Below are 23,872 nucleotides of genomic sequence, written 5' to 3' on the forward strand. Positions count from 1 at the left end.
ACCTATTGCACCCGTTAACTGATGAATGATACAGGACATCTTAAAACATAGCTCTAGCATGAGGTTGAGCATCTATTTTCTTGGGAAGTTTAAAAGAAAGGATGAAGACCCAAACTACCAGCAGGCCGAAATAGCTCAGTTGGGAGAGCGTTAGACTGAAGATCTAAAGGTCCCTGGTTCAATCCCGGGTTTCGGCACAATTTCAACTTCTGCTTTTCATGTCACAAAAGCTGTTTGGAGTTAAATCAACGCTCTTCTTTATCAAAACCTTTTATCAATCTGATCAACAACACAATCAATTCAACATATTATTTACTTTCTGTCTTCCTTTCAAACTTGCTTCCACCTCTCTTGTATTCAACTATGCCTCATTTATTTGAAACTTCTTGCTTTATTTTAAAGTAAAGCTTTGCCTGCATCAGCCTCCAATTCCCCTTATACAAAACTGTCAGTAGTCAGATGACATAGCTTGTACACCCTGGCCATATAGGTCTGTGTTTCAGAGTATAAGTCAATTCAGAGTTTAGAAAAAAAAATTCTACCTACATTGTCCCCTAAAAAGGATATTCACTCATCAGACCAAGTTACCTGCTGAATGATACTGGACACTTTAACACATAACTATAAACGAAAATAGAATGACCAGGTTCTGTATGTATCGTCTACAATTATTAATAATACATCAGGAGGCCACAGGGACTTGTTGGCTGAAATATCTCAGTTGGGAGATCGTTAGACTGAAGAGCTTAAGGTACCTGATTCAATCCTGACTTTCAGCACAGTGCGAGGGGATCCTACATTCTTGCAAAATATTTCTTGAAATCAGCTCTAGGTTTTTTTTCCTTTATTTCTCAAAATATTTTATCAACTGATCAACAACATGATAACTTCAACAAAAAGTTGTCTTTCTGTCCTCCTTCTAAACTTGCTTCCACCTCTCTTGCCATCAGCTTTGATGACGAATTTATCCCATTTTATACTTTTTTCAAAGCAAACTCTTGTCTGCATCAGCTTTCACTTCTCCTTGAACAAAGTTGTCAGTATTGAGATGACATAGCTTACCTACTCAGGCGACATACGTCTGTGTAATACAGTGCTGGTCCACTTAGAGTTTTAAAAGAAAAACGACCTAACATTTATCCCAAAAACGCTACTCACCCTTTCACCAGTTAGCTGCTGAACAATGCAGGACACATTAAAACACAGCTCTAACCTCAGATTGAAAATCCAGGTTCTGCATCTCTGTTCTGGGATTGTTCAAAAAAAGAGGCTGAATACTATAGCTGCTGGCAGGCCGAAATAGCTCAGTTGGGAGAGCGTTAGACTGAAGATCTAAAGGTCCCTGGTTCGATCCCGGGTTTGGGCACATTTTGAACTTCTGCTTTGCATGCCACAAAGACTATTTTGAGTCAACTCATATTGACTTTGTTTATAATGATCAAAACCTTTTATCAAGATAATCGACAATACAATTAATTCAACATATTATTTACTTTCTGTCTTTCTTTCAAACTTGCTTCCACCTCTCTTGTATTCAACTTTGCCTCCTTTATTTCCCAATTCTTCCTTTAATTGAAAGTAAAGCTTTGCCTGCATCAGCCTCCAGTTCCCCTTATACAAAACTGTTAGTAGTAAGATGACCTAGCTTGCCGACCCTCGCCATATAGGTCTGTGTTTCTGAGTATAAGTCCATTCATAGTTTACAAACATCATCTAACTAACTTGGCTCCTAAAAAGGAAATTCACCCATCAGACCAATTTAGCTACTGAATAATACTGGACAATTTAACACATAACTGCACATGCAGATAGAGTGACCAGGTTCTGCATTTTTCTTTAACAATTATAAAAAATACAACAGAAAGCCAAAATTGCCAGCTGGATGAAATAGCTCAGTTGGTAGAGCAGTAGACTGAAGATCTAAAGGTCCCTGGTTCAATCCCGGGTTTAGGCACATTTTGAACTTCTGCTTTGCATGCCACAAATGCTATTTGGAGTCAACTCATATTGACGTTGTTTATAATGATCAAAACCATTTATCAAGCTGATCGATAAGACAACCATTTCAACATATTTTTTACATTCTGTCTTTCTGTCAAACTTGCTTCCACCTCTCTTGTATTCAACTTTACCTGCTTTATTTGCCAATTCTTCCTTTAATTGAAAGTAAAGCTTTGCCTGCATCAGCCTCGAGTTCCCCTTATACAAAACTGTTAGTAGTCAGATGACCTAGTTTGCCTACCCTCGCCATATAGGTCTGTGTGTCTGAGTATAAGTCCATTCATAGTTTACAAACATCTTCTAACTAACTTGGCTCCTAAAAAGGAAATTCACCCATCAGACCAATTTAGCTGCTGAATAATATTGGACAATTTAACACATAACTGCACATGCAGATAGAATGACCAGGGTCTGCATTTATCTTTAACAATTATCAAAAATACAACAGAAAGCCAAAATGGCCAGCTGGATGAAATAGCTCAGTTGGGAGAGTGTTAGATTGAAAATCTAAAAGTCCCTTGTTCAATGCTGGGTTTCGGAAAAGTCTGAGAGGTTTCTTGCTTCTCACAAAATATTTCTTGGTATCAGCTCAAGTTTTTCTTTCTTTATTTATCAAAATATTTGATCAACTGATCGACAACATGATCAATTCAACATAGAATTGTCTTTCTGTCCTCCTTCTAAATTTGCTTCCACCTCTCTTGCATTCAGCTTCGACTACAAATGTTTCCTATTTCATGCTTTTTTGTAAAGTAAACTCTTGTCTGCATCAGCTTCCACTTCTCCTTGAACACAGATTTCAGTATTCAGATGACATAGCTTACCTACTCAGGCCAAATACCTCTGTGTAATATGGTGCTAGTCCATTCAGAGTAAAAAACAAAAGCTACCTAACCTGGATCCGAAAAATGCTATTTACCTATTGCACCCGTTAACTGGTGAATGATACAGGACATCTTAAAACATAGCTCTAGCATGAGGTTGAGCATCTATTTTCTTGTGAAGTTTAAAAAAAAAGGATGAAGCCCCAAACTACCAGCAGGCCGAAATAGATCAGTTGGGAGAGCGTTAGACTGAAGATCTAAAGGTCCCTGGTTCAATCCCGGGTTTCGGCACAATTTCAACTTCTGCTTTTCATGTCACAAAAGCTGTTTGGAGTTAAATCAACGCTCTTCTTTATCAAAACCTTTTATCAATCTGATCAACAACACAATCAATTCAACATATTATTTACTTTCTGTCTTCCTTTCAAACTTGCTTCCACCTCTCTTGTATTCAACTATGCCTCATTTATTTGCAACTTCTTGCTTTATTTTAAAGTAAAGCTTTGCCTGCATCAGCCTCCAGTTCCCCTTATACAAAACTGTCAGTAGTCAGATGACATAGCTTGTACACCCTGGCCATATAGGTCTGTGTTTCAGAGTATAAGTCAATTCAGAGTTTAGAAAAAAAAATTCTACCTACCTTGTCCCCTAAAAAGGATATTCACTCATCAGACCAAGTTACCTGCTGAATGATACTGGACACTTTAACACATAACTATAAACGAAAATAGAATGACCAGGTTCTGTATGTATCGTCTACAATTATTAATAATACATCAGGAGGCCACAGGGACTTGTTGGCTGAAATATCTCAGTTGGGAGATCGTTAGACTGAAGAGCTTAAGGTACCTGATTCAATCCTGACTTTCAGCACAGTGCGAGGGGATCCTACATTCTTGCAAAATATTTCTTGAAATCAGCTCTAGTTTTTTTTTTTTATTTCTCAAAATATTTTATCAACTGATCAACAACATGATAACTTCAACAAAAAGTTGTCTTTCTGTCCTCCTTCTAAACTTGCTTCCACCTCTCTTGCCATCAACTTTGATGACGAATTTATCCCATTTTATACTTTTTTCAAAGTAAACTCTTGTCTGCATCAGCTTTCACTTCTCCTTGAACAAAGTTGTCAGTATTGAGATGACATAGCTTACCTACTCAGGCGACATACGTCTGTGTAATACAGTGCTGGTCCACTTAGAGTTTTAAAAGAAAAACGACCTAACATTTATCCCAAAAACGCTACTCACCCTTTCACCAGTTAGCTGCTGAACAATGCAGGACACATTAAAACACAGCTCTAACCTCAGATTGAAAATCCAGGTTCTGCATCTCTGTTCTGGGATTGTTCAAAAAAAGAGGCTGAATACTATAGCTGCTGGCAGGCCGAAATAGCTCAGTTGGGAGAGCGTTAGACTGAAGATCTAAAGGTCCCTGGTTCGATCCCGGGTTTCGGCACATTTTGAACTTCTGCTTTGCATGCCACAAAGACTATTTTGAATCAACTCATATTGACTTTGTTTATAATGATCAAGACCTTTTATCAAGATAATCGACAATACAATTAATTCAACATATTATTTACTTTCTGTCTTTCTTTCAAACTTGCTTCCACCTCTCTTGTATTCAACTTTGCCTCCTTTATTTCCCAATTCTTCCTTTAATTGAAAGTAAAGCTTTGCCTGCATCAGCCTCCAGTTCCCCTTATACAAAACTGTTAGTAGTCAGATGACCTAGCTTGCCGACCCTCGCCATATAGGTCTGTGTTTCTGAGTATAAGTCCATTCATAGTTTACAAACATCATCTAACTAACTTGGCTCCTAAAAAGGAAATTCACCCATCAGACCAATTTAGCTACTGAATAATACTGGACAATTTAACACATAACTGCACATGCAGATAGAGTGACCAGGTTCTGCATTTTTCTTTAACAATTATAAAAAATACAACAGAAAGCCAAAATTGCCAGCTGGATGAAATAGCTCAGTTGGGAGAGCAGTAGACTGAAGATCTAAAGGTCCCTGGTTCAATCCCGGGTTTAGGCACATTTTGAACTTCTGCTTTGCATGCCACAAATGCTATTTGGAGTCAACTCATATTGACGTTGTTTATAATGATCAAAACCTTTTATCAAGCTGATCGATAAGACAACCATTTCAACATATTTTTTACATTCTGTCTTTCTGTCAAACTTGCTTCCACCTCTCTTGTATTCAACTTTACCTGCTTTATTTGCCAATTCTTCCTTTAATTGAAAGTAAAGCTTTGCCTGCATCAGCCTCGAGTTCCCCTTATACAAAACTGTTAGTAGTCAGATGACCTAGTTTGCCTACCCTCGCCATATAGGTCTGTGTGTCTGAGTATAAGTCCATTCATAGTTTACAAACATCTTCTAACTAACTTGGCTCCTAAAAAGGAAATTCACCCATCAGACCAATTTAGCTGCTGAATAATATTGGACAATTTAACACATAACTGCACATGCAGATAGAATGACCAGGGTCTGCATTTATCTTTAACAATTATCAAAAATACAACAGAAAGCCAAAATGGCCAGCTGGATGAAATAGCTCAGTTGGGAGAGTGTTAGATTGAAAATCTAAAAGTCCCTTGTTCAATGCTTGGTTTCGGAAAAGTCTGAGAGGTTTCTTGCTTCTCACAAAATATTTCTTGGTATCAGCTCAAGTTTTTCTTTCTTTATTTATCAAAATATTTGATCAACTGATCGACAACATGATCAATTCAACATAGAATTGTCTTTCTGTCCTCCTTCTAAATTTGCTTCCACCTCTCTTGCATTCAGCTTCGACTACAAATGTTTCCTATTTCATGCTTTTTTGTAAAGTAAACTCTTGTCTGCATCAGCTTCCACTTCTCCTTGAACACAGATTTCAGTATTCAGATGACATAGCTTACCTACTCAGGCCAAATACCTCTGTGTAATATGGTGCTAGTCCATTCAGAGTAAAAAACAAAAGCTACCTAACCTGGATCCGAAAAATGCTATTTACCTATTGCACCCGTTAAGTGATGAATGATACAGGACATCTTAAAACATAGCTCTAGCATGAGGTTGAGCATCTATTTTCTTGGGAAGTTTAAAAGAAAGGATGAAGACCCAAACTACCAGCAGGCCGAAATAGCTCAGTTGGGAGAGCGTTAGACTGAAGATCTAAAGGTCCCTGGTTCAATCCCGGGTTTCGGCACAATTTCAACTTCTGCTTTTCATGTCACAAAAGCTGTTTGGAGTTAAATCAACGCTCTTCTTTATCAAAACCTTTTATCAATCTGATCAACAACACAATCAATTCAACATATTATTTACTTTCCGTCTTCCTTTCAAACTTGCTTCCACCTCTCTTGTATTCAACTATGCCTCATTTATTTGCAACTTCTTGCTTTATTTTAAAGTAAAGCTTTGCCTGCATCAGCCTCCAATTCCCCTTATACAAAACTGTCAGTAGTCAGATGACATAGCTTGTACACCCTGGCCATATAGGTCTGTGTTTCAGAGTATAAGTCAATTCAGAGTTTAGAAAAAAAAATTCTACCTACCTTGTCCCCTAAAAAGGATATTCACTCATCAGACCAAGTTACCTGCTGAATGATACTGGACACTTTAACACATAACTATAAACGAAAATAGAATGACCAGGTTCTGTATGTATCGTCTACAATTATTAATAATACATCAGGAGGCCACAGGGACTTGTTGGCTGAAATATCTCAGTTGGGAGATCGTTAGACTGAAGAGCTTAAGGTACCTGATTCAATCCTGACTTTCAGCACAGTGCGAGGGGATCCTACATTCTTGCAAAATATTTCTTGAAATCAGCTCTAGTTTTTTTTTCTTTATTTCTCAAAATATTTTATCAACTGATCAACAACATGATAACTTCAACAAAAAGTTGTCTTTCTGTCCTCCTTCTAAACTTGCTTCCACCTCTCTTGCCATCAACTTTGATGACGAATTTATCCCATTTTATACTTTTTTCAAAGTAAACTCTTGTCTGCATCAGCTTTCACTTCTCCTTGAACAAAGTTGTCAGTATTGAGATGACATAGCTTACCTACTCAGGCGACATACGTCTGTGTAATACAGTGCTGGTCCACTCAGAGTTTTAAAAGAAAAACGACCTAACATTTATCCCAAAAACGCTACTCACCCATTTCACCAGTTAGCTGCTGAACAATGCAGGACACATTAAAACACAGCTCTAACCTCAGATTGAAAATCCAGGTTCTGCATCTCTGTTCTGGGATTGTTCAAAAAAAGAGGCTGAATACTATAGCTGCTGGCAGGCCGAAATAGCTCAGTTGGGAGAGTGTTAGACTGAAGATCTAAAGGTCCCTGGTTCGATCCCGGGTTTCGGCACATTTTGAACTTCTGCTTTGCATGCCACAAAGACTATTTTGAGTCAACTCATATTGACTTTGTTTATAATGATCAAAACCTTTTATCAAGATAATCGACAATACAATTAATTCAACATATTATTTACTTTCTGTCTTTCTTTCAAACTTGCTTCCACCTCTCTTGTATTCAACTTTGCCTCCTTTATTTCCCAATTCTTCCTTTAATTGAAAGTAAAGCTTTGCCTGCATCAGCCTCCAGTTCCCCTTATACAAAACTGTTAGTAGTCAGATGACCTAGCTTGCCGACCCTCGCCATATAGGTCTGTGTTTCTGAGTATAAGTCCATTCATAGTTTACAAACATCATCTAACTAACTTGGCTCCTAAAAAGGAAATTCACCCATCAGACCAATTTAGCTACTGAATAATACTGGACAATTTAACACATAACTGCACATGCAGATAGAGTGACCAAGTTCTGCATTTATCTTTAACAATTATAAAAAATACAACAGAAAGCCAAAATTGCCAGCTGGATGAAATAGCTCAGTTGGGAGAGCAGTAGACTGAAGATCTAAAGGTCCCTGGTTCAATCCCGGGTTTAGGCACATTTTGAACTTATGCTTTGCATGCCACAAATGCTATTTGGAGTCAACTCATATTGACGTTGTTTATAATGATCAAAACCTTTTATCAAGCTGATCGAAAAGACAACCATTTCAACATATTTTTTACATTCTGTCTTTCTGTCAAACTTGCTTCCACCTCTCTTGTATTCAAATTTACCTGCTTTATTTGCCAATTCTTCCTTTAATTGAAAGTAAAGCTTTGCCTGCATCAGCCTCGAGTTCCCCTTATACAAAACTGTTAGTAGTCAGATGACCTAGTTTGCCTACCCTCGCCACATAGGTCTGTGTGTCTGAGTATAAGTCCATTCATAGTTTACAAACATCTTCTAACTAACTTGGCTCCTAAAAAGGAAATTCACCCATCAGACCAATTTAGCTGCTGAATAACATTGGACAATTTAACACATAACTGCACATGCAGATAGAATGACCAGGGTCTGCATTTATCTTTAACAATTATCAAAAATACAACAGAAAGCCAAAATGGCCAGCTGGATGAAATAGCTGAGTTGGGAGAGTGTTAGATTGAAAATCTAAAAGTCCCTTGTTCAATGCTGGGTTTCGGAAAAGTCTGAGAGGTTTCTTGCTTCTCACAAAATATTTCTTGGTATCAGCTCAAGTTTTTCTTTCTTTATTTATCAAAATATTTGATCAACTGATCCACAACATGATCAATTCAACATAGAATTGTCTTTCTGTCCTCCTTCTAAATTTGCTTCCACCTCTCTTGCATTCAGCTTCGACTACAAATGTTTCCTATTTCATGCTTTTTTGTAAAGTAAACTCTTGTCTGCATCAGCTTCCACTTCTCCTTGAACACAGATTTCAGTATTCAGATGACATAGCTTACCTACTCAGGCCAAATACCTCTGTGTAATATGGTGCTAGTCCATTCAGAGTAAACAACAAAAGCTACCTAACCTGGATCCGAAAAATGCTATTTACCTATTGCACCCGTTAACTGGTGAATGATACAGGACATCTTAAAACATAGCTCTAGCATGAGGTTGAGCATCTATTTTCTTGGGAAGTTTAAAAGAAAGGATGAAGACCCAAACTACCAGCAGGCCGAAATAGCTCAGTTGGGAGAGCGTTAGACTGAAGATCTAAAGGTCCCTGGTTCAATCCCGGGTTTCGGCACAATTTCAACTTCTGCTTTTCATGTCACAAAAGCTGTTTGGAGTTAAATCAACGCTCTTCTTTATCAAAACCTTTTATCAATCTGATCAACAACACAATCAATTCAACATATTATTTACTTTCTGTCTTCCTTTCAAACTTGCTTCCACCTCTCTTGTATTCAACTATGCCTCATTTATTTGCAACTTCTTGCTTTATTTTAAAGTAAAGCTTTGCCTGCATCAGCCTCCAATTCCCCTTATACAAAACTGTCAGTAGTCAGATGACATAGCTTGTACACCCTGGCCATATAGGTCTGTGTTTCAGAGTATAAGTCAATTCAGAGTTTAGGAAAAAAAATTCTACCTACCTTGTCCCCTAAAAAGGATATTCACTCATCAGACCAAGTTACCTGCTGAATGATACTGGACACTTTAACACATAACTATAAACAAAAATAGAATGACCAGGTTCTGTATGTATCGTCTACAATTATTAATAATACATCAGGAGGCCACAGGGACTTGTTGGCTGAAATATCTCAGTTGGGAGATCGTTAGACTGAAGAGCTTAAGGTACCTGATTCAATCCTGACTTTCAGCACAGTGCGAGGGGATCCTACATTCTTGCAAAATATTTCTTGAAATCAGCTCTAGTTTTTTTTTCTTTATTTCTCAAAATATTTTATCAACTGATCAACAACATGATAACTTCAACAAAAAGTTGTCTTTCTGTCCTCCTTCTAAACTTGCTTCCACCTCTCTTGCCATCAACTTTGATGACGAATTTATCCCATTTTATACTTTTTTCAAAGTAAACTCTTGTCTGCATCAGCTTTCACTTCTCCTTGAACAAAGTTGTCAGTATTGAGATGATATAGCTTACCTACTCAGGCGACATACGTCTGTGTAATACAGTGCTGGTCCACTCAGAGTTTTAAAAGAAAAACGACCTAACATTTATCCCAAAAACGCTACTCACCCATTTCACCAGTTAGCTGCTGAACAATGCAGGACACATTAAAACACAGCTCTAACCTCAGATTGAAAATCCAGGTTCTGCATCTCTGTTCTGGGATTGTTCAAAAAAAGAGGCTGAATACTATAGCTGCTGGCAGGCCGAAATATCTCAGTTGGGAGAGTGTTAGACTGAAGATCTAAAGGTCCCTGGTTCAATCCCGGGTTTAGGCACATTTTGAACTTCTGCTTTGCATGCCACAAATGCTATTTGGAGTCAACTCATATTGACGTTGTTTATAATGATCAAAACCTTTTATCAAGCTGATCGATAAGACAACCATTTCAACATATTTTTTACATTCTGTCTTTCTGTCAAACTTGCTTCCACCTCTCTTGTATTCAACTTTACCTGCTTTATTTGCCAATTCTTCCTTTAATTGAAAGTAAAGCTTTGCCTACATCAGCCTCGAGTTCCCCTTATACAAAACTGTTAGTAGTCAGATGACCTAGTTTGCCTACCCTCGCCATATAGGTCTGTGTGTCTGAGTATAAGTCCATTCATAGTTTACAAACATCTTCTAACTAACTTGGCTCCTAAAAAGGAAATTCACCCATCAGACCAATTTAGCTGCTGAATAATATTGGACAATTTAACACATAACTGCACATGCAGATAGAATGACCAGGGTCTGCATTTATCTTTAACAATTATCAAAAATACAACAGAAAGCCAAAATGGCCAGCTGGATGAAATAGCTGAGTTGGGAGAGTGTTAGATTGAAAATCTAAAAGTCCCTTGTTCAATGCTGGGTTTCGGAAAAGTCTGAGAGGTTTCTTGCTTCTCACAAAATATTTCTTGGTATCAGCTCAAGTTTTTCTTTCTTTATTTATCAAAATATTTGATCAACTGATCGACAACAGGATCAATTCAACATAGAATTGTCTTTCTGTCCTCCTTCTAAATTTGCTTCCACCTCTCTTGCATTCAGCTTCGACTACAAATGTTTCCTATTTCATGCTTTTTTGTAAAGTAAACTCTTGTCTGCATCAGCTTCCACTTCTCCTTGAACACAGATTTCAGTATTCAGATGACATAGCTTACCTACTCAGGCCAAATACCTCTGTGTAATATGGTGCTAGTCCATTCAGAGTAAAAAAAAAAGCTACCTAACCTGGATCCGAAAAATGCTATTTACCTATTGCACCTGTTAACTGATGAATGATACAGGACATCTTAAAACATAGCTCTAGCATGAGGATGAGCATCTATTTTCTTGGGAAGTTTAAAAGAAAGGATGAAGACCCAAACTACCAGCAGGCCGAAATAGCTCAGTTGGGAGAGCGTTAGACTGAAGATCTAAAGGTCCCCGGTTCAATCCCGGGTTTCGGCACAATTTCAACTTCTGCTTTTCATGTCACAAAAGCTGTTTAGAGTTAAATCAACGCTCTTCTTTATCAAAACCTTTTATCAATCTGATCAACAACACAATCAATTCAACATATTATTTACTTTCTGTCTTCCTTTCAAACTTGCTTCCACCTCTCTTGTATTCAACTATGCCTCATTTATTTGAAACTTCTTGCTTTATTTTAAAGTAAAGCTTTGCCTGCATCAGCCTCCAATTCCCCTTATACAAAACTGTCAGTAGTCAGATGACATAGCTTGTACACCCTGGCCATATAGGTCTGTGTTTCAGAGTATAAGTCAATTCAGAGTTTAGAAAAAAAAATTCTACCTACATTGTCCCCTAAAAAGGATATTCACTCATCAGACCAAGTTACCTGCTGAATGATACTGGACACTTTAACACATAACTATAAACGAAAATAGAATGACCAGGTTCTGTATGTATCGTCTACAATTATTAATAATACATCAGGAGGCCACAGGGACTTGTTGGCTGAAATATCTCAGTTGGGAGATCGTTAGACTGAAGAGCTTAAGGTACCTGATTCAATCCTGACTTTCAGCACAGTGCGAGGGGATCCTACATTCTTGCAAAATATTTCTTGAAATAAGCTCTAGGTTTTTTTTTCTTTATTTCTCAAAATATTTTATCAACTGATCAACAACATGATAACTTCAACAAAAAGTTGTCTTTCTGTCCTCCTTCTAAACTTGCTTCCACCTCTCTTGCCATCAGCTTTGATGACGAATTTATCCCATTTTATACTTTTTTCAAAGCAAACTCTTGTCTGCATCAGCTTTCACTTCTCCTTGAACAAAGTTGTCAGTATTGAGATGACATAGCTTACCTACTCAGGCGACATACGTCTGTGTAATACAGTGCTGGTCCACTTAGAGTTTTAAAAGAAAAACGACCTAACATTTATCCCAAAAACGCTACTCACCCATTTCACCAGTTAGCTGCTGAACAATGCAGGACACATTAAAACACAGCTCTAACCTCAGATTGAAAATCCAGGTTCTGCATCTCTGTTCTGGGATTGTTCAAAAAAAGAGGCTGAATACTATAGCTGCTGGCAGGCTGAAATAGCTCAGTTGGGAGAGCGTTAGACTGAAGATCTAAAGGTCCCTGGTTCGATCCCGGGTTTCGGCACATTTTGAACTTCTGCTTTGCATGCCACAAAGACTATTTTGAGTCAACTCATATTGACTTTGTTTATAATGATCAAAACCTTTTATCAAGATAATCGACAATACAATTAATTCAACATATTATTTACTTTCTGTCTTTCTTTCAAACTTGCTTCCACCTCTCTTGTATTCAACTTTGCCTCCTTTATTTCCCAATTCTTCCTTTAATTGAAAGTAAAGCTTTGCCTGCATCAGCCTCCAGTTCCCCTTATACAAAACTGTTAGTAGTCAGATGACCTAGCTTGCCGACCCTCGCCATATAGGTCTGTGTTTCTGAGTATAAGTCCATTCATAGTTTACAAACATCATCTAACTAACTTGGCTCCTAAAAAGGAAATTCACCCATCAGACCAATTTAGCTACTGAATAATACTGGACAATTTAACACATAACTGCACATGCAGATAGAGTGACCAGGTTCTGCATTTATCTTTAACAATTATAAAAAATACAACAGAAAGCCAAAATTGCCAGCTGGATGAAATAGCTCAGTTGGGAGAGCAGTAGACTGAAGATTTAAAGGTCCCTGGTTCAATCCCGGGTTTAGGCACATTTTGAACTTCTGCTTTGCATGCCACAAATGCTATTTGGAGTCAACTCATATTGACGTTGTTTATAATGATCAAAACCTTTTATCAAGCTGATCGATAAGACAACCATTTCAACATATTTTTTACATTCTGTCTTTCTGTCAAACTTGCTTCCACCTCTCTTGTATTCAACTTTACCTGCTTTATTTGCCAATTCTTCCTTTAATTGAAAGTAAAGCTTTGCCTGCATCAGCCTCGAGTTCCCCTTATACAAAACTGTTAGTAGTCAGATGACCTAGTTTGCCTACCCTCGCCATATAGGTCTGTGTGTCTGAGTATAAGTCCATTCATAGTTTACAAACATCTTCTAACTAACTTGGCTCCTAAAAAGGAAATTCACCCATCAGACCAATTTAGCTGCTGAATAATATTGGACAATTTAACACATAACTGCACATGCAGATAGAATGACCAGGGTCTGCATTTATCTTTAACAATTATCAAAAATACAACAGAAAGCCAAAATGGCCAGCTGGATGAAATAGCTCAGTTGGGAGAGTGTTAGATTGAAAATCTAAAAGTCCCTTGTTCAATGCTGGGTTTCGGAAAAGTCTGAGAGGTTTCTTGCTTCTCACAAAATATTTCTTGGTATCAGCTCAAGTTTTTCTTTCTTTATTTATCAAAATATTTGATCAACTGATCGACAACATGATCAATTCAACATAGAATTGTCTTTCTGTCCTCCTTCTAAATTTGCTTCCACCTCTCTTGCATTCAGCTTCGACTACAAATGTTTCCTATTTCATGCTTTTTTGTAAAGTAAACTCTTGTCTGCATCAGCTTCCACTTCTCCTTGAACACAGATTTCAGTATTCAGATGACATAGCTTACCTACTCAGGCCAAATACCTCTGTGTAATATGGTGCTAGTCCATTCAGAGTAAAAAACAAAAGCTACCTAACCTGGATCCGAAAAATGCTATTTACCTATTGCACCCGTTAACTGATGAATGATACAGGACATCTTAAAACATAGCTCTAGCATGAGGTTGAGCATCTATTTTCTTGGGAAGTTTAAAAGAAAGGATGAAGACCCAAACTACCAGCAGGCCGAAATAGCTCAGTTGGGAGAGCGTTAGACTGAAGATCTAAAGGTCCCTGGTTCAATCCCGGGTTTCGGCACAATTTCAACTTCTGCTTTTCATGTCACAAAAGCTGTTTGGAGTTAAATCAACGCTCTTCTTTATCAAAACCTTTTATCAATCTGATCAACAACACAATCAATTCAACATATTATTTACTTTCTGTCTTCCTTTCAAACTTGCTTCCACCTCTCTTGTATTCAACTATGCCTCATTTATTTGAAACTTCTTGCTTTATTTTAAAGTAAAGCTTTGCCTGCATCAGCCTCCAATTCCCCTTATACAAAACTGTCAGTAGTCAGATGACATAGCTTGTACACCCTGGCCATATAGGTCTGTGTTTCAGAGTATAAGTCAATTCAGAGTTTAGAAAAAAAAATTCTACCTACATTGTCCCCTAAAAAGGATATTCACTCATCAGACCAAGTTACCTGCTGAATGATACTGGACACTTTAACACATAACTATAAACGAAAATAGAATGACCAGGTTCTGTATGTATCGTCTACAATTATTAATAATACATCAGGAGGCCACAGGGACTTGTTGGCTGAAATATCTCAGTTGGGAGATCGTTAGACTGAAGAGCTTAAGGTACCTGATTCAATCCTGACTTTCAGCACAGTGCGAGGGGATCCTACATTCTTGCAAAATATTTCTTGAAATCAGCTCTAGGTTTTTTTTCCTTTATTTCTCAAAATATTTTATCAACTGATCAACAACATGATAACTTCAACAAAAAGTTGTCTTTCTGTCCTCCTTCTAAACTTGCTTCCACCTCTCTTGCCATCAGCTTTGATGACGAATTTATCCCATTTTATACTTTTTTCAAAGCAAACTCTTGTCTGCATCAGCTTTCACTTCTCCTTGAACAAAGTTGTCAGTATTGAGATGACATAGCTTACCTACTCAGGCGACATACGTCTGTGTAATACAGTGCTGGTCCACTTAGAGTTTTAAAAGAAAAACGACCTAACATTTATCCCAAAAACGCTACTCACCCTTTCACCAGTTAGCTGCTGAACAATGCAGGACACATTAAAACACAGCTCTAACCTCAGATTGAAAATCCAGGTTCTGCATCTCTGTTCTGGGATTGTTCAAAAAAAGAGGCTGAATACTATAGCTGCTGGCAGGCCGAAATAGCTCAGTTGGGAGAGCGTTAGACTGAAGATCTAAAGGTCCCTGGTTCGATCCCGGGTTTGGGCACATTTTGAACTTCTGCTTTGCATGCCACAAAGACTATTTTGAGTCAACTCATATTGACTTTGTTTATAATGATCAAAACCTTTTATCAAGATAATCGACAATACAATTAATTCAACATATTATTTACTTTCTGTCTTTCTTTCAAACTTGCTTCCACCTCTCTTGTATTCAACTTTGCCTCCTTTATTTCCCAATTCTTCCTTTAATTGAAAGTAAAGCTTTGCCTGCATCAGCCTCCAGTTCCCCTTATACAAAACTGTTAGTAGTAAGATGACCTAGCTTGCCGACCCTCGCCATATAGGTCTGTGTTTCTGAGTATAAGTCCATTCATAGTTTACAAACATCATCTAACTAACTTGGCTCCTAAAAAGGAAATTCACCCATCAGACCAATTTAGCTACTGAATAATACTGGACAATTTAACACATAACTGCACATGCAGATAGAGTGACCAGGTTCTGCATTTTTCTTTAACAATTATAAAAAATACAACAGAAAGCCAAAATTGCCAGCTGGATGAAATAGCTCAGTTGGTAGAGCAGTAGACTGAAGATCTAAAGGTCCCTGGTTCAATCCCGGGTTTAGGCACATTTTGAACTTCTGCTTTGCATGCCACAAATGCTATTTGGAGTCAACTCATATTGACGTTGTTTATAATGATCAAAACCATTTATCAAGCTGATCGATAAGACAACCATTTCAACATATTTTTTACATTCTGTCTTTCTGTCAAACTTGCTTCCACCTCTCTTGTATTCAACTTTACCTGCTTTATTTGCCAATTCTTCCTTTAATTGAAAGTAAAGCTTTGCCTGCATCAGCCTCGAGTTCCCCTTATACAAAACTGTTAGTAGTCAGATGACCTAGTTTGCCTACCCTCGCCATATAGGTCTGTGTGTCTGAGTATAAGTCCATTCATAGTTTACAAACATCTTCTAACTAACTTGGCTCCTAAAAAGGAAATTCACCCATCAGACCAATTTAGCTGCTGAATAATATTGGACAATTTAACACATAACTGCACATGCAGATAGAATGACCAGGGTCTGCATTTATCTTTAACAATTATCAAAAATACAACAGAAAGCCAAAATGGCCAGCTGGATGAAATAGCTCAGTTGGGAGAGTGTTAGATTGAAAATCTAAAAGTCCCTTGTTCAATGCTGGGTTTCGGAAAAGTCTGAGAGGTTTCTTGCTTCTCACAAAATATTTCTTGGTATCAGCTCAAGTTTTTCTTTCTTTATTTATCAAAATATTTGATCAACTGATCGACAACATGATCAATTCAACATAGAATTGTCTTTCTGTCCTCCTTCTAAATTTGCTTCCACCTCTCTTGCATTCAGCTTCGACTACAAATGTTTCCTATTTCATGCTTTTTTGTAAAGTAAACTCTTGTCTGCATCAGCTTCCACTTCTCCTTGAACACAGATTTCAGTATTCAGATGACATAGCTTACCTACTCAGGCCAAATACCTCTGTGTAATATGGTGCTAGTCCATTCAGAGTAAAAAACAAAAGCTACCTAACCTGGATCCGAAAAATGCTATTTACCTATTGCACCCGTTAACTGGTGAATGATACAGGACATCTTAAAACATAGCTCTAGCATGAGGTTGAGCATCTATTTTCTTGTGAAGTTTAAAAAAAAAGGATGAAGCCCCAAACTACCAGCAGGCCGAAATAGATCAGTTGGGAGAGCGTTAGACTGAAGATCTAAAGGTCCCTGGTTCAATCCCGGGTTTCGGCACAATTTCAACTTCTGCTTTTCATGTCACAAAAGCTGTTTGGAGTTAAATCAACGCTCTTCTTTATCAAAACCTTTTATCAATCTGATCAACAACACAATCAATTCAACATATTATTTACTTTCTGTCTTCCTTTCAAACTTGCTTCCACCTCTCTTGTATTCAACTATGCCTCATTTATTTGCAACTTCTTGCTTTATTTTAAAGTAAAGCTTTGCCTGCATCAGCCTCCAGTTCCCCTTATACAAAACTGTCAGTAGTCAGATGACATAGCTTGTACACCCTGGCCATATAGGTCTGTGTTTCAGAGTATAAGTCAATTCAGAGTTTAGAAAAAAAAATTCTACCTACCTTGTCCCCTAAAAAGGATATTCACTCATCAGACCAAGTTACCTGCTGAATGATACTGGACACTTTAACACATAACTATAAACGAAAATAGAATGACCAGGTTCTGTATGTATCGTCTACAATTATTAATAATACATCAGGAGGCCACAGGGACTTGTTGGCTGAAATATCTCAGTTGGGAGATCGTTAGACTGAAGAGCTTAAGGTACCTGATTCAATCCTGACTTTCAGCACAGTGCGAGGGGATCCTACATTCTTGCAAAATATTTCTTGAAATCAGCTCTAGTTTTTTTTTTTTATTTCTCAAAATATTTTATCAACTGATCAACAACATGATAACTTCAACAAAAAGTTGTCTTTCTGTCCTCCTTCTAAACTTGCTTCCACCTCTCTTGCCATCAACTTTGATGACGAATTTATCCCATTTTATACTTTTTTCAAAGTAAACTCTTGTCTGCATCAGCTTTCACTTCTCCTTGAACAAAGTTGTCAGTATTGAGATGACATAGCTTACCTACTCAGGCGACATACGTCTGTGTAATACAGTGCTGGTCCACTTAGAGTTTTAAAAGAAAAACGACCTAACATTTATCCCAAAAACGCTACTCACCCTTTCACCAGTTAGCTGCTGAACAATGCAGGACACATTAAAACACAGCTCTAACCTCAGATTGAAAATCCAGGTTCTGCATCTCTGTTCTGGGATTGTTCAAAAAAAGAGGCTGAATACTATAGCTGCTGGCAGGCCGAAATAGCTCAGTTGGGAGAGCGTTAGACTGAAGATCTAAAGGTCCCTGGTTCGATCCCGGGTTTCGGCACATTTTGAACTTCTGCTTTGCATGCCACAAAGACTATTTTGAATCAACTCATATTGACTTTGTTTATAATGATCAAGACCTTTTATCAAGATAATCGACAATACAATTAATTCAACATATTATTTACTTTCTGTCTTTCTTTCAAACTTGCTTCCACCTCTCTTGTATTCAACTTTGCCTCCTTTATTTCCCAATTCTTCCTTTAATTGAAAGTAAAGCTTTGCCTGCATCAGCCTCCAGTTCCCCTTATACAAAACTGTTAGTAGTCAGATGACCTAGCTTGCCGACCCTCGCCATATAGGTCTGTGTTTCTGAGTATAAGTCCATTCATAGTTTACAAACATCATCTAACTAACTTGGCTCCTAAAAAGGAAATTCACCCATCAGACCAATTTAGCTACTGAATAATACTGGACAATTTAACACATAACTGCACATGCAGATAGAGTGACCAGGTTCTGCATTTTTCTTTAACAATTATAAAAAATACAACAGAAAGCCAAAATTGCCAGCTGGATGAAATAGCTCAGTTGGGAGAGCAGTAGACTGAAGATCTAAAGGTCCCTGGTTCAATCCCGGGTTTAGGCACATTTTGAACTTCTGCTTTGCATGCCACAAATGCTATTTGGAGTCAACTCATATTGACGTTGTTTATAATGATCAAAACCTTTTATCAAGCTGATCGATAAGACAACCATTTCAACATATTTTTTACATTCTGTCTTTCTGTCAAACTTGCTTCCACCTCTCTTGTATTCAACTTTACCTGCTTTATTTGCCAATTCTTCCTTTAATTGAAAGTAAAGCTTTGCCTGCATCAGCCTCGAGTTCCCCTTATACAAAACTGTTAGTAGTCAGATGACCTAGTTTGCCTACCCTCGCCATATAGGTCTGTGTGTCTGAGTATAAGTCCATTCATAGTTTACAAACATCTTCTAACTAACTTGGCTCCTAAAAAGGAAATTCACCCATCAGACCAATTTAGCTGCTGAATAATATTGGACAATTTAACACATAACTGCACATGCAGATAGAATGACCAGGGTCTGCATTTATCTTTAACAATTATCAAAAATACAACAGAAAGCCAAAATGGCCAGCTGGATGAAATAGCTCAGTTGGGAGAGTGTTAGATTGAAAATCTAAAAGTCCCTTGTTCAATGCTTGGTTTCGGAAAAGTCTGAGAGGTTTCTTGCTTCTCACAAAATATTTCTTGGTATCAGCTCAAGTTTTTCTTTCTTTATTTATCAAAATATTTGATCAACTGATCGACAACATGATCAATTCAACATAGAATTGTCTTTCTGTCCTCCTTCTAAATTTGCTTCCACCTCTCTTGCATTCAGCTTCGACTACAAATGTTTCCTATTTCATGCTTTTTTGTAAAGTAAACTCTTGTCTGCATCAGCTTCCACTTCTCCTTGAACACAGATTTCAGTATTCAGATGACATAGCTTACCTACTCAGGCCAAATACCTCTGTGTAATATGGTGCTAGTCCATTCAGAGTAAAAAACAAAAGCTACCTAACCTGGATCCGAAAAATGCTATTTACCTATTGCACCCGTTAAGTGATGAATGATACAGGACATCTTAAAACATAGCTCTAGCATGAGGTTGAGCATCTATTTTCTTGGGAAGTTTAAAAGAAAGGATGAAGACCCAAACTACCAGCAGGCCGAAATAGCTCAGTTGGGAGAGCGTTAGACTGAAGATCTAAAGGTCCCTGGTTCAATCCCGGGTTTCGGCACAATTTCAACTTCTGCTTTTCATGTCACAAAAGCTGTTTGGAGTTAAATCAACGCTCTTCTTTATCAAAACCTTTTATCAATCTGATCAACAACACAATCAATTCAACATATTATTTACTTTCCGTCTTCCTTTCAAACTTGCTTCCACCTCTCTTGTATTCAACTATGCCTCATTTATTTGCAACTTCTTGCTTTATTTTAAAGTAAAGCTTTGCCTGCATCAGCCTCCAATTCCCCTTATACAAAACTGTCAGTAGTCAGATGACATAGCTTGTACACCCTGGCCATATAGGTCTGTGTTTCAGAGTATAAGTCAATTCAGAGTTTAGAAAAAAAAATTCTACCTACCTTGTCCCCTAAAAAGGATATTCACTCATCAGACCAAGTTACCTGCTGAATGATACTGGACACTTTAACACATAACTATAAACGAAAATAGAATGACCAGGTTCTGTATGTATCGTCTACAATTATTAATAATACATCAGGAGGCCACAGGGACTTGTTGGCTGAAATATCTCAGTTGGGAGATCGTTAGACTGAAGAGCTTAAGGTACCTGATTCAATCCTGACTTTCAGCACAGTGCGAGGGGATCCTACATTCTTGCAAAATATTTCTTGAAATCAGCTCTAGTTTTTTTTTCTTTATTTCTCAAAATATTTTATCAACTGATCAACAACATGATAACTTCAACAAAAAGTTGTCTTTCTGTCCTCCTTCTAAACTTGCTTCCACCTCTCTTGCCATCAACTTTGATGACGAATTTATCCCATTTTATACTTTTTTCAAAGTAAACTCTTGTCTGCATCAGCTTTCACTTCTCCTTGAACAAAGTTGTCAGTATTGAGATGACATAGCTTACCTACTCAGGCGACATACGTCTGTGTAATACAGTGCTGGTCCACTCAGAGTTTTAAAAGAAAAACGACCTAACATTTATCCCAAAAACGCTACTCACCCATTTCACCAGTTAGCTGCTGAACAATGCAGGACACATTAAAACACAGCTCTAACCTCAGATTGAAAATCCAGGTTCTGCATCTCTGTTCTGGGATTGTTCAAAAAAAGAGGCTGAATACTATAGCTGCTGGCAGGCCGAAATAGCTCAGTTGGGAGAGTGTTAGACTGAAGATCTAAAGGTCCCTGGTTCGATCCCGGGTTTCGGCACATTTTGAACTTCTGCTTTGCATGCCACAAAGACTATTTTGAGTCAACTCATATTGACTTTGTTTATAATGATCAAAACCTTTTATCAAGATAATCGACAATACAATTAATTCAACATATTATTTACTTTCTGTCTTTCTTTCAAACTTGCTTCCACCTCTCTTGTATTCAACTTTGCCTCCTTTATTTCCCAATTCTTCCTTTAATTGAAAGTAAAGCTTTGCCTGCATCAGCCTCCAGTTCCCCTTATACAAAACTGTTAGTAGTCAGATGACCTAGCTTGCCGACCCTCGCCATATAGGTCTGTGTTTCTGAGTATAAGTCCATTCATAGTTTACAAACATCATCTAACTAACTTGGCTCCTAAAAAGGAAATTCACCCATCAGACCAATTTAGCTACTGAATAATACTGGACAATTTAACACATAACTGCACATGCAGATAGAGTGACCAAGTTCTGCATTTATCTTTAACAATTATAAAAAATACAACAGAAAGCCAAAATTGCCAGCTGGATGAAATAGCTCAGTTGGGAGAGCAGTAGACTGAAGATCTAAAGGTCCCTGGTTCAATCCCGGGTTTAGGCACATTTTGAACTTATGCTTTGCATGCCACAAATGCTATTTGGAGTCAACTCATATTGACGTTGTTTATAATGATCAAAACCTTTTATCAAGCTGATCGAAAAGACAACCATTTCAACATATTTTTTACATTCTGTCTTTCTGTCAAACTTGCTTCCACCTCTCTTGTATTCAAATTTACCTGCTTTATTTGCCAATTCTTCCTTTAATTGAAAGTAAAGCTTTGCCTGCATCAGCCTCGAGTTCCCCTTATACAAAACTGTTAGTAGTCAGATGACCTAGTTTGCCTACCCTCGCCACATAGGTCTGTGTGTCTGAGTATAAGTCCATTCATAGTTTACAAACATCTTCTAACTAACTTGGCTCCTAAAAAGGAAATTCACCCATCAGACCAATTTAGCTGCTGAATAACATTGGACAATTTAACACATAACTGCACATGCAGATAGAATGACCAGGGTCTGCATTTATCTTTAACAATTATCAAAAATACAACAGAAAGCCAAAATGGCCAGCTGGATGAAATAGCTGAGTTGGGAGAGTGTTAGATTGAAAATCTAAAAGTCCCTTGTTCAATGCTGGGTTTCGGAAAAGTCTGAGAGGTTTCTTGCTTCTCACAAAATATTTCTTGGTATCAGCTCAAGTTTTTCTTTCTTTATTTATCAAAATATTTGATCAACTGATCCACAACATGATCAATTCAACATAGAATTGTCTTTCTGTCCTCCTTCTAAATTTGCTTCCACCTCTCTTGCATTCAGCTTCGACTACAAATGTTTCCTATTTCATGCTTTTTTGTAAAGTAAACTCTTGTCTGCATCAGCTTCCACTTCTCCTTGAACACAGATTTCAGTATTCAGATGACATAGCTTACCTACTCAGGCCAAATACCTCTGTGTAATATGGTGCTAGTCCATTCAGAGTAAAAAACAAAAGCTACCTAACCTGGATCCGAAAAATGCTATTTACCTATTGCACCCGTTAACTGGTGAATGATACAGGACATCTTAAAACATAGCTCTAGCATGAGGTTGAGCATCTATTTTCTTGGGAAGTTTAAAAGAAAGGATGAAGACCCAAACTACCAGCAGGCCGAAATAGCTCAGTTGGGAGAGCGTTAGACTGAAGATCTAAAGGTCCCTGGTTCAATCCCGGGTTTCGGCACAATTTCAACTTCTGCTTTTCATGTCACAAAAGCTGTTTGGAGTTAAATCAACGCTCTTCTTTATCAAAACCTTTTATCAATCTGATCAACAACACAATCAATTCAACATATTATTTACTTTCTGTCTTCCTTTCAAACTTGCTTCCACCTCTCTTGTATTCAACTATGCCTCATTTATTTGCAACTTCTTGCTTTATTTTAAAGTAAAGCTTTGCCTGCATCAGCCTCCAATTCCCCTTATACAAAACTGTCAGTAGTCAGATGACATAGCTTGTACACCCTGGCCATATAGGTCTGTGTTTCAGAGTATAAGTCAATTCAGAGTTTAGGAAAAAAAATTCTACCTACCTTGTCCCCTAAAAAGGATATTCACTCATCAGACCAAGTTACCTGCTGAATGATACTGGACACTTTAACACATAACTATAAACAAAAATAGAATGACCAGGTTCTGTATGTATCGTCTACAATTATTAATAATACATCAGGAGGCCACAGGGACTTGTTGGCTGAAATATCTCAGTTGGGAGATCGTTAGACTGAAGAGCTTAAGGTACCTGATTCAATCCTGACTTTCAGCACAGTGCGAGGGGATCCTACATTCTTGCAAAATATTTCTTGAAATCAGCTCTAGTTTTTTTTTCTTTATTTCTCAAAATATTTTATCAACTGATCAACAACATGATAACTTCAACAAAAAGTTGTCTTTCTGTCCTCCTTCTAAACTTGCTTCCACCTCTCTTGCCATCAACTTTGATGACGAATTTATCCCATTTTATACTTTTTTCAAAGTAAACTCTTGTCTGCATCAGCTTTCACTTCTCCTTGAACAAAGTTGTCAGTATTGAGATGATATAGCTTACCTACTCAGGCGACATACGTCTGTGTAATACAGTGCTGGTCCACTCAGAGTTTTAAAA

The 23,872-nt window shown here is 37.6% G+C and overlaps 12 non-coding genes across 12 annotated transcripts; all 12 read left to right on the forward strand.

Annotated features, from left to right (window-relative positions):
• The first annotated feature begins 124 nt into the window (after window positions 1–124).
• Window positions 125–197, forward strand: TRNAF-GAA (transfer RNA phenylalanine (anticodon GAA)). The gene has a single exon. It is a non-coding gene; the product is annotated as a tRNA-Phe (tRNA).
• A 4,013-nt stretch (window positions 198–4,210) lies between these two features.
• On the forward strand, window positions 4,211–4,283 carry TRNAF-GAA (transfer RNA phenylalanine (anticodon GAA)). The gene has a single exon. It is a non-coding gene; the product is annotated as a tRNA-Phe (tRNA).
• A 1,676-nt stretch (window positions 4,284–5,959) lies between these two features.
• TRNAF-GAA (transfer RNA phenylalanine (anticodon GAA)) lies at window positions 5,960–6,032 on the forward strand. The gene has a single exon. It is a non-coding gene; the product is annotated as a tRNA-Phe (tRNA).
• A 1,096-nt stretch (window positions 6,033–7,128) lies between these two features.
• On the forward strand, window positions 7,129–7,201 carry TRNAF-GAA (transfer RNA phenylalanine (anticodon GAA)). Its single transcript has one exon. It is a non-coding gene; the product is annotated as a tRNA-Phe (tRNA).
• A 1,676-nt stretch (window positions 7,202–8,877) lies between these two features.
• Window positions 8,878–8,950, forward strand: TRNAF-GAA (transfer RNA phenylalanine (anticodon GAA)). Its single transcript has one exon. It is a non-coding gene; the product is annotated as a tRNA-Phe (tRNA).
• A 2,256-nt stretch (window positions 8,951–11,206) lies between these two features.
• Window positions 11,207–11,279, forward strand: TRNAF-GAA (transfer RNA phenylalanine (anticodon GAA)). The gene has a single exon. It is a non-coding gene; the product is annotated as a tRNA-Phe (tRNA).
• A 1,097-nt stretch (window positions 11,280–12,376) lies between these two features.
• TRNAF-GAA (transfer RNA phenylalanine (anticodon GAA)) lies at window positions 12,377–12,449 on the forward strand. The gene has a single exon. It is a non-coding gene; the product is annotated as a tRNA-Phe (tRNA).
• Window positions 12,450–14,125: 1,676 nt separating this feature from the next.
• TRNAF-GAA (transfer RNA phenylalanine (anticodon GAA)) lies at window positions 14,126–14,198 on the forward strand. The gene has a single exon. It is a non-coding gene; the product is annotated as a tRNA-Phe (tRNA).
• Window positions 14,199–18,211: 4,013 nt separating this feature from the next.
• TRNAF-GAA (transfer RNA phenylalanine (anticodon GAA)) lies at window positions 18,212–18,284 on the forward strand. The gene has a single exon. It is a non-coding gene; the product is annotated as a tRNA-Phe (tRNA).
• A 1,676-nt stretch (window positions 18,285–19,960) lies between these two features.
• TRNAF-GAA (transfer RNA phenylalanine (anticodon GAA)) lies at window positions 19,961–20,033 on the forward strand. Its single transcript has one exon. It is a non-coding gene; the product is annotated as a tRNA-Phe (tRNA).
• A 1,096-nt stretch (window positions 20,034–21,129) lies between these two features.
• Window positions 21,130–21,202, forward strand: TRNAF-GAA (transfer RNA phenylalanine (anticodon GAA)). The gene has a single exon. It is a non-coding gene; the product is annotated as a tRNA-Phe (tRNA).
• Window positions 21,203–22,878: 1,676 nt separating this feature from the next.
• On the forward strand, window positions 22,879–22,951 carry TRNAF-GAA (transfer RNA phenylalanine (anticodon GAA)). Its single transcript has one exon. It is a non-coding gene; the product is annotated as a tRNA-Phe (tRNA).
• Window positions 22,952–23,872: the final 921 nt, after the last annotated feature.

The sequence above is a fragment of the Triturus cristatus genome, chromosome 8 (genome assembly GCF_964204655.1).
Source record: "Triturus cristatus chromosome 8, aTriCri1.1, whole genome shotgun sequence".
Taxonomy (NCBI): Eukaryota; Metazoa; Chordata; class Amphibia; order Caudata; family Salamandridae; genus Triturus; species Triturus cristatus.